Below are 19,461 nucleotides of genomic sequence, written 5' to 3' on the forward strand. Positions count from 1 at the left end.
AATTTTTAGTTCCCTATAGTAACTGTCCACAATTTCTATATTGTTTTTTTATAATGTCCTAGAAAATTATCATTTGGGGATGAAACTTTAAGTTAATGAATTTATCCATCTTTGTACTTTGATAATAAATCCCAAATGTCCTCTCATTCCTCCTCCCCTCTCCCCCAATGTTGCTCTCTGCTGCTATGTCAAAATCAGTGGAACTACAAACACACTCTGGAGTGACTTCTCAAAGGAAACATCTGGCTAGGTTGAATCCACTCCATATGGGACTATTTTGACAAAGTTGATTTGAGTATGTCCAGTTGGACAACATGGTAACTTGTAGAGATAGAGAAGGAAATTCAGGAATCATATACACTTCTAACTGTTAAGTTGAACTTTTAAATTTGATTTTCAGCCCTTTTAAATGCATGGTCTGAGGGCTGCTTTTCTCTTCTTTTCTCTTTGCCTTTGCTTCCCCTGGTTTCCAAAGGAGTGCTCAGCTGAGATCAGATCAATAGGGAATAAAATAAGTACAGAAACAGCCCATGAAGACATTATTTGTACATTTCCTACAATGTACACCTCACAGTGGTACTCCCACAGGACTAACAAGACTGGGAGATGGATATCTGTGGTAGAAACCCACTGAATACATCCTCTTTCCTGTTTTCTCTCCTTGGCAGCAGAGCTAGGAACCCAAATGCCTAGGTACTTAATGGGAATTGTTAAAATTAAGTTTAGATCAGGTATTCTTAACCTGGAAGCCCTGGTTAGATTTCAGAGCATCTGAAGTAGGCTAGGAATAAAATTACATCCTTATTTCAATATAATTTTTCCTTTGTAATGCTCTGTTTATTTTAAGAATTTGAAAATGTAATTCTGAGGAGTCCATGGGCTTTATTAGACTGCCAACGGTGTCTATGACACAAAATAGATTTTGATAATTTTATAGACTTTATTATGTCTTTCTTGACCCTTTTCCTTATTCCCCAAGTAAAACTAATGAATTCTCTTATTCCTTTTGAATTTTATTACTAAAGAACTGCTTTCTGCCTCTGTATATTCTGAGAAATAAAGTCAGCATTCCTTGGGAGGGAAAAAGAAAAATCATGTCAGTATCTTATACATCAGAGTAATTTGTTTTGAAGTAGAATTTTGACCAGCATTTAGTACTCAGCTTAAAATAATTTCCTTGTCCAGATGATAATTGGGACACCCTTTAAATATGGAAAGGAAAGGTATTGGTTGGTCTTTGTGCTTCCTGTGAACCATGAAGATATGAATATAACAGAAATTCTGAAAAATTGACTATCATAAATTTAAATATACCTCTTACAGCATAGTCATTTCAGGATGACCACAAACATACATTTTGACAGAACTGAGTAAATGTTCCGAATACAAGGTAACTGAGAAAGTCAAGAATAGAAAATTACTCACCTGGGACCATTTGTCCTACAAAAGTGCAGTTAACCTTGTCCCCAAAAGCTTTAAGGATCTGGGACATCTCTTATTAGGGAGGCAAAGGTAGGTAGAATTTGTCTATTTCAAACCCTCCAACAGCACAGACAGAATTTGTGTTTCAAATGGGATTTCAGTGAATAAGAACAAAAAGGGCATTACCTGATGAGGCTGGTTCTAGTCATTTGACATACTCTTTGTTCTAGTATAGACATGCTCAGAGAAATAATAAAAAAGTAGGGGGCTCAGTGAGAATAGGACTGACATATGTTTGAATTACACACAAAAAATGTATTGAGGCATGAGGAGGAAAAGACTCTAGAAAGAAAGGAGAAAAGAGATGTAAAAAATGTCTAAAGCATGGTCTTTGTTATATATTCATTAAATTGAGCCTCTCTTTGTGATATTTTATCTTTAATTCAACAAATTCAATTCAGCTACCATTTATTAAACATCTACTAGGGGTAAGATTCTGAGGGACTGGAGAAAAGAGAATAATTATTCAAAGTGCTTTCCTTGAAACACTCTGGTGAGGTAGTCAAGAAAAAACCTATTATCCTGGTGAGGTAAGTAGGATACATACATACACACACACACACACACACACACACACACACACACACACACACACACACACACACACATATACATTCATTCATATATAAATATAATTGTCCCTCATATTTTGGGGACAGTGTATGAGCTGACATATAAAGACCCTTTTTCAGTCCCATGTTAATTACAATTGCTAATAAAAGTAACAATATTGAAAATTTATATTTGGGGGGGCATCTAGGTGGCATGGTAGATAGAATACTGGTACTGAAGTGAGAAGGACCTGTGAGACTTGACACTTACTAGCTAAGTGACACTGGGCAAGTCACTTAACCCTGATGGCCTTGCCAAAAAAAATACATTTTAAAAACAAAAGTTGATTTCAGGCAATGGAGCATTGTATTGTGGAAAAATATAATTGAATGAAGAAATGAAATATAAAAACTTTTCCCCAAAACAGTCTCCTTCTGGGATAAAAGAGCTGGCTGAAACTATAATAATGCATTTCAACAGGGGTGTTACAAGTACGTTGTACTCACGCTGTGAGAAGGCCCAGGGGACACAGGGAATATTGAGTTGGTATATTTTGGAAACATGGTATAGGAGAAAGGCAAAAATGCAGAATGGTATAGTAGATAGAATGCTGAACTTGGAATCAGGAACAATTGTGTTCAAATCTCCATGGTCCAGGGCAAGTCACTTAAGATCTCAGAGCTTCAGTTTCTCTATCTCTAAAATGGAGACAATAATACCTGTAGAACCCACTTCCTCACTGTGTTATGAAGATGAAATGAAATAATATATGTAAAATGCATTTCAGTCTTCAAAGTGCTATGCAGAGTTGTTCCAAAAGTCTTGATGCAGTTTTAAGTATTAGTGGTTCCTTAGTTACTTTTGTAACACTTTATATAAACAACAATTACTAGGAAGCATATTGGTTTGGGAGTCAAGGACCCAATTCAAACCACAGCTCTACCACTGAGTGTGACCTTGAGCAATCATCTTTCAGTGTCTCCGATCCTACATATGTTAAATCAGCAGGTTGGATAGGATGATCTCTAAGCCCCTCATTCAGCTTTGGCAATCTAAGAAGAGAGAAATCAAAAACTAGAAGCATGAAATCAGGACCTGGTCAGGCAAGAGCTGTTAGGGAGAGCCTGCAAACTAGGTCTTAAGCTGGCTGAGTTGCTGAGGCTATCTTAGTCCCTGGCCTATTAACCAGGTGGAAAGTTATTGCAGCAAGAGGCATAAATGATGGGAAAAGGACAGATCGACCTTTTGGATATAAATTGTTCTGCTGTGGATTCTCTAGAGCCAGCAGTGTTAGCTTAAGTTCTTATGATGCCATTCTCCCAGTAGAATCCTAGCCAAAAAACCCACAAAAACCCAAACAAATAAACAGATAATTTAGTACAATCTATAACTCTAGAAAATCTATAACATACCTAGTGATCCAGCCTCTGTTTGAAGACCTCCCACCACCTATTTCAACTCCCTTCTTTTAGATGAGTAAATTGAGGCCCAGAGAGGCTGAGACTGATCCAAGGGGACACAAGTAGTTCTTTCTTCAACTGTTCTTCTTATGATACGAAATTCTCTGAATATTCTTTTTTTGGGGGGAGGGGTTTCTTTTTCTTTTCATTTTCAGAGTCTTTCTCTTTCCCTGCACCCTTCCCACACCCATTGAGAAGGCAAGGAATATGTTACTCATTATACATATGAAGTCATGCAAAGTACATTTCCACATTACATGTGTTGTCAAGAAAGCAAGAAAAAGAAAAAAAATATGCCTCAGTGTTCAAATGTTCTCTCTCTGTAGGGGGATGGCATTTTTTCATCATGAGTCCTTTGGAATCCTCTTTGAAATTGAATTCAGATCATCACATTGATCAGAGTTGCTGCTGACTTTGAACATTTTGTAGTTTATGATTTGACACTGAGTTCCTTGAGAGGAAGGACTAGTGGTGGTGCCTTTTGGGGGATAGGGGGATGAAGTGAGGGTGGGAAGGCTTTTTTTACATCCCTAATGCTTGGCACAAGTGCCTGGCACATAGTAGGTACTTAATAAATGCTTATTGAATAATTATGAAAGTCCTTCTAAAACCATGGTATTCATAGCTAACCACAAAGAGCAGGTACAGTAGAGAGCCTATGGTTTCTTTATTTATGGAATCTATTCTTCTCTCAATGGAGGTATTTTTTGGTTGCTATATATAATTTTACTAACCCATATCACATTTGCAGTCCACTAAAGTCTTCAGGGTCATTCCAGAAACACACACACACACACACACACACACACACATTTCTAGAAGATCAGGAGACACCTCTTTTCACACTCACTGCTGAAATACAATTGCTTCTTGGGCTGGGGGTAAGGGTTAAATGTTCAGGCCTATGTCTACATCTAATACTGTTACCTGCTGTCAGTGTGCATTTGATGGGAGAGAGAAGAGGGAACCCTGCCACCTCTCAAAGTAAAATAGGGGCATGAATATGAAATATTTGACCAGCTCATTTTCCTTCTAACATAGATATCTTTGAGAAAACTTTCTTAATATAAAATCATAAAGTTCCCTCTCTCCTCGGCTCTATTAATATTCTGATTCTATCAGTCCCACCATTGTCAAAAGTTAGAGTCAAAAATGAAATGTGATTCAATTTGACCACAACTATTATTTTTTACCTCACCTTCAGAACTCCCTTGAAAATAATGTGCGTGGATATTGACTTTTTGACATTTTGACTTTTTGCTTATAAGGGATTTGATAATTCTGGTGCTTAGTTATTAGTTCTCCATGACCTGAAAACTTCTGAGAGAAACCTGGAGAAGAATTACAGCAGTTCTGGAGTGTTAGAAATTGAAACAATGCTTTTAAATAAACAAATTAATTAATAAATGAGTATATATATAAATATACAATACACATATATATGCATATACACACAATTATACATATATAGATATATGTGTGCAATGTATAAATATATGCACAATATGTATTTATATATTTATATATGTTGTTATTATTCAGTCATTTCAGTCACATTCCATTCTTTGTAACCCCATTTGGTGATTTCTTGGCAGAAATAATGGAGTGGTTTGTCATTTTCTTCTCCACTCATTTTACAGATGAGGAAACTGAGGCAAACAAGGTTAAGTAACTTGCCCAGGCTAACATAGTAAGTGCCTGAGACCTTATTTGAATTCAGGTCTTCCTGACTCTAGGCTTGGCACTCTACCAGTGTGCCACCTAGCTACCCTATACATACATATATTTGTATATGTATGTATGTATATGCATATATAGGTATATGTATATATGTATGTGTGTATATAGAATATATATAGAGAGAATAGAATATATATATATAGGTATATGTATATATGTATGTGTGTGTATATATATATAGAAGATAGATAGATAGATAGATAGATAGATAGATAGATAGATAGATAGATAGATAGATAGATAGATAGATAGAATCGAACCTTCTGGTTTCCAGAGGGAACACAGACCTTGGCTGGCCTAAGGGAAATAAGATTTTTTTTCTCTGCTTCCATGGATAGTCACTGACTGATAGCCCATAATCAGGTTAAACATATGATTTAATGAAATCGATGTTTGATTCTCAAGAGGCCTTTTTATTATAGAAATCTAATTAGGAATTCAGTTTAATTGCTGAGTACAATGTCAAGTAATTCTCAGAACAGAGCCTATCAAAATTCTTAGTTTAAAAAAGAACCCCCAAACATTCACTCAACATACACAAAGAAGCTCATCTCAGAAAATTTGTAAAAAATGGAGCTAAATTGCTATGTGCTAATAACCCAGGTGCCACATTCCTCTTCCCATAAAAAAGAACCACTGCTTTAACCCTAAACATGATTTACCTGAAATCTTCTTTTTTAGTACCACTTATGCATTCCACTGACTGTTCCAGAGTCCTATTTATTAGTGGATTAGTCACCATTCTTAAGAGAGGCAACTAACTACCTACCACACAACACTGTGCTGTTTTGTTCTCTGACTATTGTGTAATTTAAATTTCTAAATGTGGGTTCTAATCTCCCCCCCCCCCGCCCAGTTTTGGGGGTAAACTGACTAAAATCACTGATAAACAAGTTTAGGTTTTTTAAGGGTTTATTGAAAGATAGTGAAAGAAAGAGAGATTGAGAACAGATTTCCTATAACCTGGAAATCCTGAACTTCCTAAACTCCCACTTCTGAAGTCAACTGCCACCATGCCGATCTCTTGCAGCCAGAGGCCCAGCTCTCTTGACAGGGTCTGTTTCCTCCTTCCTGTTCCCCTCCCAGAAATGGGAGGTTCTTCAAGCTGATTGGTTCACTGGGCCTGAAGGTGGTCAAAGTTCAAAGTTGTTAGCTTCTGAAAACAATTCTTAAGTACCAGCCAGATGTGCTTACAATCTAGTAAGCATTCAATAGTCAGTTGCCTCATCCAATTCAATCAGTTTAACTCAGTCTCCAGGTGGGCCCCTGAATATCTGCTAAATCTCAATCTATCACATTCCATTATCTTGACACACTATCATACTTATTCCCCTTCAATCAAAACACTGGACTCCACTCTTGGGTCCCTCAGCTCTGAGAGTTGAGCTCATGGCTCATCTTGTTGAGGTCCAGACCCTTTATGTCATTTCCCAGCTATCGCCATTTGGATCATATCTTTCCCTATCCCTATTTTCACCACTTCTTTGTATGATATCTGGCTTCCTTTAAGTCCCAACTAAAATCCTGCCTTTTACAGGTAGCTTTCCCCAGCCCCTCTTAATTCCAATGCCTTCCATCTTCAGTTTGTTCTCCTAACCTGTCCTGTATACATCTTGGTTTGTATATATTTGCATGTTGTCTCCCCCATTAGATTGTAAGCTCCTTGAGAGCAGGGACTGTCTTTTGCCTCTTTGTAAACCCAGTGCTTAGCATAGTTCCTGGCATGTAGTAGGTACTTAAATATTGATTGATTGACTGATATGCACATATCTGAGCATACTGTGGCTGAAAGGACTGATTTATAAATTGGATTCCATAACATTTGGAGTATTTGAGAGCTTTCTGGCTTATAAACAGCTTTGAAGAATGTCTACATTTTAATGAACTATCTACAGCATACCAGATTTACAAATATTGTTTACTTCTGTATGTTATGCTGGGGCAGGAATAGTGGGGAAAAAGGGAAAATTCAATTCTGTTACAAATTATTTCTCTATATGGTCATCACTTCTTTTTCTAAGTGTTCAACAACCATCCTTTTAACATATTTTCTCTGTAGAAATAGTGTTTGAAAGAGAAACAGTGTGAATTCCAAACTAATTCATGAAAGCTTGTATAACTCAAAGATTATGGAAAGAAGAGCAGGAAGGGGAAGAAAAAGGGCAAAAGGAGGATCCAAGAAGAGAGGTATCAACTTAGAAGGGTAAATCAAATTCATTTCACAGTAATAACTTATAATTATATAATACTCTGAAGATTAGATCCCTATGCAATAATTATATAGGCATCTCCCTGACAGCAACCCGATAAATTTTAAATGTTTTTATCCTCAATTTATAAAGACTAATTATAAATTGCATTGATAGAGAGTTTCCAGAGTAAGATTTTTCATATCCACAAAATCATAAGTTTTTGCTGTATTAACACATTGAAAAATAAATCATAGAATGTCAAGCTTGGAAAGGATCTAAGAAACCCATTAGAACAAACCATGTCTGAATAAGAAGCCTCTCTATACCACCAATGGCCACCAATTTGTTACTCACCATTTGGTTGAACACATCTAATGAGGGAAAAGCCAAAATCCCCCAAGATTGATCATTACATTTTGAGATGGTTCTAATTAATGGTTAGGAAACTTTTATACTTTCATCGAGCTGAAATTTGCTTCTGCAAATATTACCAATTGTTCTTTGTTTCTGTCTTCTAAAAGTAAACAGAAACTGAAGCAGAGAGCCAATCATATAGCTAATAGTGCAGGGATTCAAACTTGGGTCTCTTGACCCCAAACACAGTTTACTGCACCTTGACTTTCTCCTCCAATTTCAACTATATTGAGGGTAAATTGGACTTTTTTGGACTAGTGGGGAGTCTGAGCACCAATTTTCTGGCAAAACACATTGTGAGTATTACACAACTGGCTTACCAGCTTTAGTAAATTGCGAACTGCCTATACTTGATCCCTGATAAATGACAATCAATGATGGGGTTTATATATTTCTCAAGGACTATTGTCACTTGTAGCTTTTTCTCTTGTTTTTCTTGGATTCAAAAAATTCCTTTTTCAAAAGGAACCGACTTCCTTAATTTTTGTTGTCATTGTTAGGCAGTCTGGGTTATTTGAAGCTGAATTTCAGTGTGTCATGATGTTCCTTCTTCCAGGTGATATTTTAGCATCATTCACTTAGATTTATAAATGGTCAAGATATGAGGAAAGATGACTGTATAACAAACAAGGTGATTAATACTGGTAACCTTTAAAACTTTTGGAAATATGAACTTGTGGAAGAGTCACTATGACCCGTGTCACTACAACTCTCTCTCCCTCCCTCTTCTCCCTCTTCTCTCTCCCTCCCCATCTCTGTTTATATCTCTCCTCTCTCTGTTTCTCTCTCCCTTTCCCTCCCTCCCTCTTCCCCCTCTCCTCTTCTTACTCTCTCACTCACACAAACACACACACAGAAGAGATTAAAGTTGACAAAGCACTTTATTTGACACAAATTTAGGAGAGAGGTAGCTCAATTTATACTTATTTTTGGATGAGGAAACTGAGTCTTAGAGCTATGAAGTGATACATTATAATACAGCTAGGAAATATTGTAACTGGGATGCATACTTGGGTTTTCTGGTTTTTTCATTAAGTCTTTCACTTACTCAGTTAGCATTTATTTATTACTATATGTCAGGCACTGTGTAGAATGCTGCAGAGTCAGACAAAGACAAAATAATACCTCCTCTCAAGAAGTGTACAGTCTATTAGGGCAGAAAATCTGTAAGTAAATACAAATGAGTCATATAAGGAAGAGGGAATGTGACTTTCTCCTGCTCCTCTGAGGTCTCTAAATAGAAGTTTTATTTTATTTTTGCTATTTGGCCATTATTTTGTCTCTTATTATATCAAGTTTTATAGTGCTCAATTACAGTGAGAGTAGCTTCATTTCTGGTGGAAAGAATCCCAGAATATCAGAGTTAGAAGGGAACCTAGATCTTGGTCTAACTCAACTCATACCTAAATCAGAATCCCCTCTAATAGCATATAGAAAAGTGATCATCCAGTCTTTGCTTGAATATTTCTAGTGAATAAGCACCTATGTCTTTTTTTTTTTGGTGAGGCAATTGGGGTTAAGTGACTTGCCCAGGGTTACACAGCTAGTAAGTGTCAAGTGTCTGAGGCCAGATTTGAACTCAGGTCCTCCTGAATCCAGGACCAGTGAGTGCTCTATCCACTGCACCACCTAGATGACCCTATATCCTTCTGGAAAAACTCATTCTACTGTTGGATCACTCTCCTTTTTATGCTTTTCCCCCTTACATTGAGCCTATATCTGTTCCTCTGCATTATATACCAATTTTGCCTAGTTCTGTCCACTGTGGCAAAGGACACACCTAATTCCTCTTTCATGTGACAAACCTCAAAATACCTGAAGAGAGCCATCATTCCTCCCAAGATCTTCTAGTTAACTATCTCATTTCTTCAACTGATCTCATATGGCATGTTTTCTAGGTTCTTCCCCTTGCTGGTGGCCCTCTTTGGTTACTTTCCAATTTACCAATATTCTTTAAATGGGATGCCTAGAACTGAACACAATAGTCCAGTTGTGGTCTGATGAAGGCAGAGTACAGTGGCACTATCACTTACTTCCCTTACGCTTTTTTTGGTTAGCATTTCCCACCATGACCTCATATTAAATTTTCAATGTACTGAAACTCCCTATATTTTTTTAGATAAACTGTTGTTTAGCCAAGCCTCTTCCAGTTTTTTTAAAATGCAACTATAAAACTTTGTTATCCCCATTAAACTTATTATTATTAGATTTGATCCAACATACTACCTAGTCAAGATGTTTTTGCATTAAAGATTCCGTCATTCGATGTTTTAACTATCCTTCCCACATATGTGTTGTGTGCAAGATTCATTAGCAGAGTGCTGGTCTTGGAGTCAGGAAGACCCAAATTTGGACATTTGCTAGCTTTCTGATCATTGGGCAAGTCAGTTAATGTCTCTTAGATTTAGTTTGCCCATCCGTAAAATGACAATAATAATAACATCCACTTCACTGAGTTATTATGAGAATCAATTAGTATAATATATTGTAAAGCATTTTGCAAACCTGAAAGCACTTATGTAAGTGCCAGCTGTTTTCATTATTAATAAATGAGATGATATATGTAAAGTCATTTGCAAGCCGTAAATTACCATATAAATGTTTGCTACTATTCTTAGTAGGATTGTCAAAGTCACGGAAAAAATGGCACAAGACACAGTCCCCACTGAACTTGGAGGCCTCCTTTCAAGTTGACAGAAAGCCATTAACAAGCACTCTTTTAATCTGTCTGTTCCTAATCATTTACCATTGACTATTGCCTAGTCCACATCTCTCCACCTTGTCTGCAAGAATAGGATGTGAGCATTTATGATCGGCTTTAGTAAAATTTAGAAAAGTTATTTGCAGACTATTCCCCTGTTCTACCAATTTAGTAACTGTCAAAGAAAGAAAATAAGTTCAGTCTGCCATGATCTGTTCTTGACAAAGTCATGCTGCACATCAATCTATCTATCATTCATTTATTAAGTGTGTACTATATGTCAGGCCCTGTGTAAAGTATTGGGAATATAAAGAAAGGCAAAAACTCCCAGACCTTGCCCTTAAAGAACTTACATTCTAATGAGAGTGTCAATGTGTAAATGACTAGCTATACTCACAATATTTATATTTGGAGGATACAAAAGGTTGGAGTTTTTGTCTTCCAGTCCTGTGAGTTTGCCCACTGTCCGTGATAATTTAAAGATTATTGACAGCGTCTCAGCAAACATTTATCTACCATCAGACTGGTCCTTGAAGACCTATCTTGCCATATTACTAAGAATAGCCTCACAGTCAAGGCTGATGCTGTTCTAGAGGTTGGCTATGATTTTGGTAGCAGATGCAGGTGTTACAACCTCAGAACAGATGAGGCATGTTGTCACATTTTAGAACTTGATGTTATGTTGCAAACACATTCATTATCCAAAAGGGGAATCTGGCTCCCCTGATTCAGGGCTCCACTTTTTTTTTAGTTTGCTAAGATATTTCCGGAGAATTGCCAAAATATTAGTATAGAAGACAGATTTCAGATTTGTATTTCCCTGGTTTGTGACTTTGGTCTTATTTCATATTAAATAATGAGGTTCGAGTAGATGATCTTTTAGGTCACTTCAGTTTTAGTGTTTTATGATCTATTATCAGGGTACAGCAGTTGTTTCCTGGGGCTTCACAACATAATTAAATGAGTAAATCAGTGATGAAATAAATAGTCTCTTTTATTTGCTGTTTTCCAGAGAGGACTTCAAGAGTTATGGCTTAAGGGAAGCCCAATTGAAAGTTTCCTTTACAAGAGCCAAGAATGGCCCTTCCAAAGTAGAGTAGGACATCAATCTTCTCACACTGGGGGTGGGGCAAACAACTTCAAAGCAAGACTGGGGAGGGAAAAGAGGGAGATACAGTCAGGAAAGTTGTCAGGTGATCCAGAGTATGGTCTTCAACCACAGCAGGAAGGAGGAGTCCACATGGTTTAAGACTTCTAGACCAATACTTCAGCACACTGTATTTTGGTATTATAATACCATTCTGGGAATGTGATTGTACATATATAACCTATACCAGACTGTTTTCTGTCTTGGGGAGGAGGGAGGGAAAGGACAGTGGGAGAAAAATTTGGAACTAAAAATCCTATGAAAACAAATGTTGAAAACTATCCATACATGTAACTGAAAAATAATAAAATACTCTTATTAAAAAAACAATACACTGGGAACAGAACAATTTTGGATGTTTTCTAAGGAGGAGGAGTCCTGTGCAGACAGGTCTAGTTAACCACCCTTGAAATAGGGTTCAATTAAAGACACCAATCACTTTTAGAAATTTAGAAAATGAGAAGTTGGAATAGAAATTTCTAGGTATGGGGGAAGGGTTTCCAGATTAGAGGCAGGGCAGAAGGAAGAGGAGAATCAGAGAATCAGAGATAAAAGGGACCTTAGAAGTCATCTAGTATAAACTCCCATTTTACAGTTGAGGAAAATGAAGCCCAGAGGGCCTTGCCCAAGGTCAAAACCCCAGGTCTTCTGACTCCAAATTGAGCATCTTTTTGCTGCTCTTTTACTGCCTCTAGGAGAGGCATGACTAGGGAATGAAGCTCCTACTGGAGAGAATATTAAGAAAGAAAACCCAGAAGTTTTCCTAGACAATAACATCTATAATCTGCCATTGTCAGTTTATCCTGATATTTTCAAGCATCTTTTCTGCTTACCTTTCTGAATGTGCTTAAATCTATGATGCTTTTGTTGTTCAGTCATTTTTCGGTCATGCCTGATCTTTGTGACCCCATTTGGGGTTTTCTTGGCAAAGATCATATATATATATATATGTGTGTGTGTGTGTATATATGTATATATATATTTATGTATGTATATATGTGTGTATATATACATAGACACACATAATATATATACATATATGTATACATACATTTATGTATACATCCCCAAACCATAGATATACATAATAATAACAATAACAATATAGGTAGCATTTCTATAGTACCTTAAGGCTTGCAAAGTATTTTTATATATTAACTTTACATATATTTGAAATAGATATAAAATATTTTATTTTATTAGATAGTATATATAATATTAAATATGATATATTATAAATATAAATTATATATATTTCAACCTTGCAGTAACCCTGTGACAGATGCTATTATTATTTCCATTTTACAGATGAGGCACAGAGAGTTTGAGTGACTTGCCTAAAGTCACACAGATAGTATCTGAGATAGTATTTGAACTCAGGTCTTCCTGACTCTAAGTCTTGCATATATCCACTGCACCTCATAGCTGCGTATTTTTTTTTAACTATCCAAGCCTGTGATTTCATCAGTTGGCAAATTCCCACTCTGGTAACTACCCACATTGATACAGACTAGCAATCAACCTGAAACAATCTTTTTAGAGAGTTGCCTAAGGTACTGAAAGATTAAGTGATATACTGGTCCTCCCACAGATGTGTGTGTGTGTGTGTGTGTGTGTGTGTGTGTGTGTGTGTGTGTGTGTGTGTGTGTGTGTGTGTGAGAGAGAGAGAGAGAGAGAGAGAGAGAGAGAGAAGATTTGAATTATTTTGTGGGGGGAGGTCAATGAGGGTGAAGTGACTTGACCAGGGTCACATAGCTAGTAAGTGTCAAGTGTCTAAGGCCGCGTTTGAACTCAGGTCTTCCTGAATCCAGGGCCATCTATCCACTCTGCCACCTAGCTGCCCCCAGAACTCATCTTTTTTATTCCAAGCCTAGCCCTCTTTCTTTTATGCCACACAGGCTCACTATTGGTATTAACAGATAGGCACATAGTAAACCAAATATAGTACCTATATGATGCTAGAATAAGAAACATGGTACCCATGTGGCAATAGAAAAATTACTGCTCATGTAATACTGGGATAATGCTTTCTTTCTGACTGTTCTCAGCTAAAAACTTCCTAGGTTGGCATACCCAACTTTAGCTTGCTTATCTCTGGTCAGTATTACGTAGTTGGGATTCAGGTCCAGGCATTATAGGCCAGTAACAAGAGGCTAAATAACTTCCCTAGTCTGCTTTAGGGCTGAGCTTTAATAATTCTTTTTGAGATGATGATAGGAAGAAGAGGAAAGTCTGGCATAGTCTGAGATACATTTTAATTTGGGTAGAAAGTAAATTTCAACATATACAGAAGAAAGATTGGTAGTATCCCATGGACTAAAATGATACAGGGGAAATCAGCCAAGAAGGAAGGAAAGATGTTCAAAAGTGAAATACGGGAGACATAAAGGGAAACAATTCTACTGTGAAAGAAAAATAGTATTTGTCTGAAAAGGCTTATGTAGATACTTTGAGAACTCACCATCCAACTTAGATTTTTTAAAAAAGAAATATATAGAAGTTGGAAGCAAAGCCAGGTAACAGAGGATGAACAGTCCTGTAAAAATTGTGCCAAGAGTGCTAAAGCTGACAATAAATTGAAGGTGGAAAGAGTCTCTAAGAACAACAACAATAACAACAGTAAAGATTCATTTTCATTTAAGGCTGCTCAGAGAGAAAAAGAGGATCACAGAGGAGATGGTTGGGGTGAATGGGATGATAATGACTAACAATATCGAGGAAGCAGAGATGCTCGATTCTGTTTTCTCTGCCAAGAAGAATGACACACTGGAAATGGCAGAACAAATATGATTAGCAGAGTTGATATGCAAGATAAGTAAAGACTAATTAGAGAGTACCTAGTTTCCCTTGATGGCCCAGATGAATGACAGCATCGGGTACTGACAGAACTAGTAGATGTGGTCACTGAGTCACTGTCAGTGATCCTGGTTAGATTATGGAAAATGGAAGAGATATTCTGAGATTAGAAAAGGACAAATGTGGGGGCAGCTAGGTGGCAGAGTGAATAAAGCACCGGCCCTGGAGTTAGGAGGACCTGAGTTCAAATCCAGCCTCGGACACTTCACACTTATTAGCTGTGTGACCCTGGGCAAGTCACTTAACCCTCATTGCCTTGCCAAAAAAAGAAAAAGGAAAAGGAAAAAAAGAAAAGGACAAGTGTCCCAATTCTCAAAAAAGGGAAGAGAACTGAGCCTACAATATCATGATGCCTGCTTCTTATGGATCTGTTTTAACCATAGGAAAATTCACAAACACTTCAGAACCATTTTTTAAAAATCCTCTCTCTCCTGGCAAAAAGGATGCCAGCAGCAAGAGGTGCTGATAAATGGGTCCTTGTTTTTCCTCCCAGGAATTTTAGAGTTTTTATTCTTTTAGGCACCTGTCTCCATTTGTAGAATTTAAATGGAGATAGTTACAAAAATGTATCTAAAGTTACTGTTCTGAAAACAGAATAAAATGAAAATGCCACCTTAGGAACCTGTCCTACCTTGTCATCCTTCTTTGAACTGGGAAGATTTTCTGTTCCTATGGCAACCATTTGTTGGGAAGTTCAAATATGCAATAATATTTCCTTGTCTCCAAAGTGGTTTGGTCACCTTTCACCAAATTTCTTAATAACTTCAACAGAAGCAATGTATTTTAGGGAAAGAAAAATGGGGACTAAAAGAGTGTGTTCACCAAAAAACCAAAACCCTAAAAACACAGTTTTAGAGGTTGCAATAAAACATTATTTTTCATAGTTACATTTTTACTTCATGATCACCGTATTCCCTAGAATTGCCTTGCAGACTTAGACTGATTTGTGGTCACTCAGTAACATTCCATTATTAGGGAATTTCTTCCAGAAGCCTTCTCTCATTAGGGCCTAGGGGCTTGTTTTTAAGACAGTAGTACCCAATCAGATGTTTATTGATTGAGAGGAGAGGCAGAGTGTAATAGTGGATAAAATGCCAGTGTCAAGAAGACCTGGTTTCAAGTCCTGCCTCTGACATTTGCTAGGTGTGTGATCATGGACAAATCACAATCTCTCTGAGCTTAGGTTTCCTCATTAATAATAGGGGGAGCTGGGGGTAGCTAAGTGGCACAGTGAATAAAGCACTGGCCCTAGATTCAGGAGGACCTGAGTTCAGATATGGCCTCCCACTTGACACTTACTTGCTGTGTGACCCTGGGCAAGTCACTTAACTGTCATTGCCCTGCCAAAAGAAAAAAAACCAAACCAAAAACCAAATAAAAACAAACCCAAAAAGCCAACAACAAACAAATAATAGAGGGAGCCATTTCCCCAGATGCTATAGCATTAAATCTCCATTTAATGTGCACACAGACTTGTTCATTCTTCATTCCCTCTCATGCTCCCTCAAAACCTCACAAATTTGCAAAGAAAGGACTCAAATAAGGACTGAGAAACTTGTATAAAAAGTCATTAACATTCACAATTTCAATTTCACAGCATCTCTATCAGAATATGTTTCAAAACTCTTTTGTTGTAAAGCTTCTCAAATCTACATACCATCTCAGCCAATTTTCTGTTCATTAATTGGCAGGATTTTCACAGAGGGCATAGAGTTCTTCTGTAAGAATACTGATTTCAGTGATGAAGATTCCCACAGAACATTTTTTTCGCAAAAAACCTTGTCTCTGGACCTTTGTGTATTTGGACATTTCTTATCAGAGATGACAAATTAAAATTGAATCAGATGTCCCATGGCCTTTTAGTTGGCAAGGTATAATGGACTTTGTCAGTGGCATAATTAAAGCCTCAGCTCTTTTAAATAATATGAAGAATGGAAACCTTTCTGCATTTTTTCCTATGTGAAAGCAAATCTCTCACATATTGGGTATGTTTTAGTTGATTTTGGGTTGTCCTGAAATCTAATTCTATCCAATTTCCTGAAACAAGGCAGGAAGCTCTGTATTATCTTATAACAGAAAATCTGTTGTAATTGCTTCTGGTCCATGGATGGCTCTCAAATGATTACTGTTTTGGTCATTTGAAGATCATGACCCAGAAACTCTACTGTGAGCATTATGAAGTACTCCATTTACTGAGTTGATTATACCTGAGTTGGAACAAAATTGTTGATTTTGCTGCTACTTAAGCTTGTGAGGAAATGACCCTTTGCTTAACTGAGAACAGACAGAATGTTGTATAAGGAAGTATGCTGGATTTGGAGTAGAAGACCTGGGTTCAAATGATGATTCTGCCACTTACAAATGATATAACCTTGATCTTGTCACTCAACCTCTCCAGCCCTCAGTTTCCTGTTTGAGGAAATGAAGCAGTTGGACCAAATTACTTCTAAGGTCTTTTGAGCTCTAATTCAATGGTCTTATAGGTGGGAATTTTATATGGATGCGATTGCATATAGAATCTCATATGCATAATAAACTATGAGATAGGAGATTTATCTGGTGTAAGGAACAATGACTGGGAAGCACCTCTTTGTATAGGGAAAAAGAGCAATCTTGACTATTGTAGCTTCCTGATACACTGGGTATGGAAGTAAGTTTATGGCTGTACATAAAGGTGGCTTGCAAAGTTTATGTAAAGGAGAATGTTAGCTCCATGTGGAAGCCAAGCCACTTGTTAGGGAAATAGAAATGAGGTAGTTTAGTGCATGTGGCTCATTTGATGGCCTCATCATGGTCCATTTAGTAGCAGGTACTCTCCCTTTTCATATGTGAACAATTTGGTTGCTGAAAGGGTCAGAAAAGTAACTTTGTATGAGGAGAAAGGAAAACATGAACTTTATAGAAACAATCTTTCAGATAAAATGTTAAGGAGAGACAAACTATTAGGAGAACTGGATACAGAATTGCCACTCAGATGAATATACTGAGAGGACTTTTAAAAAATTATTAAAGGCAAAGAAATGACTGAAGTATTGATGACTTTAGAGCATTATTGTGTTCTTCAGCTCATTTGAATATCATTTTGGAATTTGAATAGTAAGAATATTGTTAATAAAATAATCGTTTGGAGTTTATGGGAAGATTTAATAACAAGCTATTAATTTCATACCTGACAGAATAGGTAGAATTCTCGAGTTTATCATTATAAGATAAAGATTAATCACTGACCACCAGGAGGATTTGATTTGAGGTACTGAGAACAGTGAAAAAGCCAACAGGTACAATATGAAGAAGCCTGTAAACTGATATAGAGGGTTCTACTGCCTTGCTGGGAGCCTGATGATTGGAAGAGATGGATTGTTTTCTGTACTCTCTGTAAGTTTGTTATACTTTAATAATTTTCTTTAGTTGTCATAGGAGCCAGAAAGGACCTTAGGGACCATCTAGTACAACCTTTTCATTGGGCATGAAGCCTGGAGGCATGAGGTGACTCTCCTGAGGACACAGGAACAAAGCAAAGCAAGGATTTAAAGCAAGGTCCTATGACTCAAAATTCAGCACTCTTTCCATTGCATCATATTTCTTTCTCAGTAGAATCTTTTTTAAAAAAAGAGAACTTTCATTTCTTGGTGAGCTAAAGGAAATCAGAGAGTGTACATAAAGGACACAGCATGGTCTGTGGCAGCAATAGCAATATGTAGAATGAAGCCATACTTTAAGAGTGTAGGAGATGCCAATGGTTAAAAGTCCATTTTTAGGGTGGCAGAAATCACACGAATGTAGCTGTAAGTCTCTGATCCTCTTGTAGCAACTAAGCAAAAGAGTAAAAATATAACTAATATAAAGAAAATAGAGAAAGGCTAAGCTCAGAAGTCTGAAAATATTACCCCAAAATGTCTATGATCTGTCCATAGAATGATCTCATGTGCTTATGGAATAAACTGGCCTACCTTTCACAATGGGCTATCATTTCTCATGCTGCACCTGTCTGCCTAGCCATAAACCAATTTCTGGTGGCTCATAATATCTCTAAAGGGCAGCTAGGTGCTAGAGTCCTGGCCCTGGAGTCACAAAGACCTGAGTTCAAATCCAGTCTCAGAAACCTTCTAGCTGTGTGACCCTGGGCAAGTCAGCCCTATTTGCCTCAGTTTCCTCATCTTTAAAATGAGCTGGGGAAGGAAAAATGGCAAACTCTGATTTCTTTGCCATGAAAACCCCAAATAAGGCTATGCAGAATTGGCTGAACAAGAAATTATATCTCCCATCTTAGCACTAGATCTTGGGCTACATTTGCTTCTGGCTAGTTTCCCTTTCCGGTCCTATGTCCTGTTCTGACATTTTTTAGGGTGGGGCAATGAGGGTTAAGTGACTTGTCCAGGGTCACACACCTAGTAAGTGTCAAGTGTGTGAGGCCAGATTTGAACTAAGGTCTTCCTGAATCCAGGGCCAGTACTTTATCCACTATACCACCTAACTACCCCACCTGTTCTGACTTTTTATCACAAGAATCAACATTACATAAGGCATTATCTGGTCCAGTTCTCCTCTAAACCATCCCTCCAATATATCCCCTCCTTCAACCTACAAATTCCTATGACAGTGCTGTAGCAATTTTCTCTCCCTGCTGCCCAACACGCCAGCACTATATACATACATACATACATACATACATACATACATACATGCATAAAGAGAGAGACAAAGACATAGAAGCAGACAGAGACACACAGAGGGAGACACACACAGAGGGGCATTAAACCTTAAGAAATCCTATTTAGTTCAATTCAACAAGCATTTATCATATATCTACCATGTGCAAGGCACTGCCCTACTCTAATCCATTTGATGCAGTGTGGGATAGTGGCAAGAACTCTGGACATTGAGCCAGGAGAGACCCAAGTTTGAATTATTGCTTAC

General features: G+C 37.3%; 1 protein-coding gene across 5 annotated transcripts in view; it reads left to right on the top strand.

Moving 5' to 3' along the window:
* The window catches only part of GRM1 (glutamate metabotropic receptor 1), a 452,400-nt gene that overhangs the window by 173,809 nt on the left and 259,130 nt on the right, over positions 1-19,461 (top strand). The window lies entirely within an intron of this gene.

Source organism: Dromiciops gliroides, chromosome 4, assembly GCF_019393635.1.
Source record: "Dromiciops gliroides isolate mDroGli1 chromosome 4, mDroGli1.pri, whole genome shotgun sequence".
Lineage (NCBI taxonomy): Eukaryota > Metazoa > Chordata > Mammalia > Microbiotheria > Microbiotheriidae > Dromiciops > Dromiciops gliroides.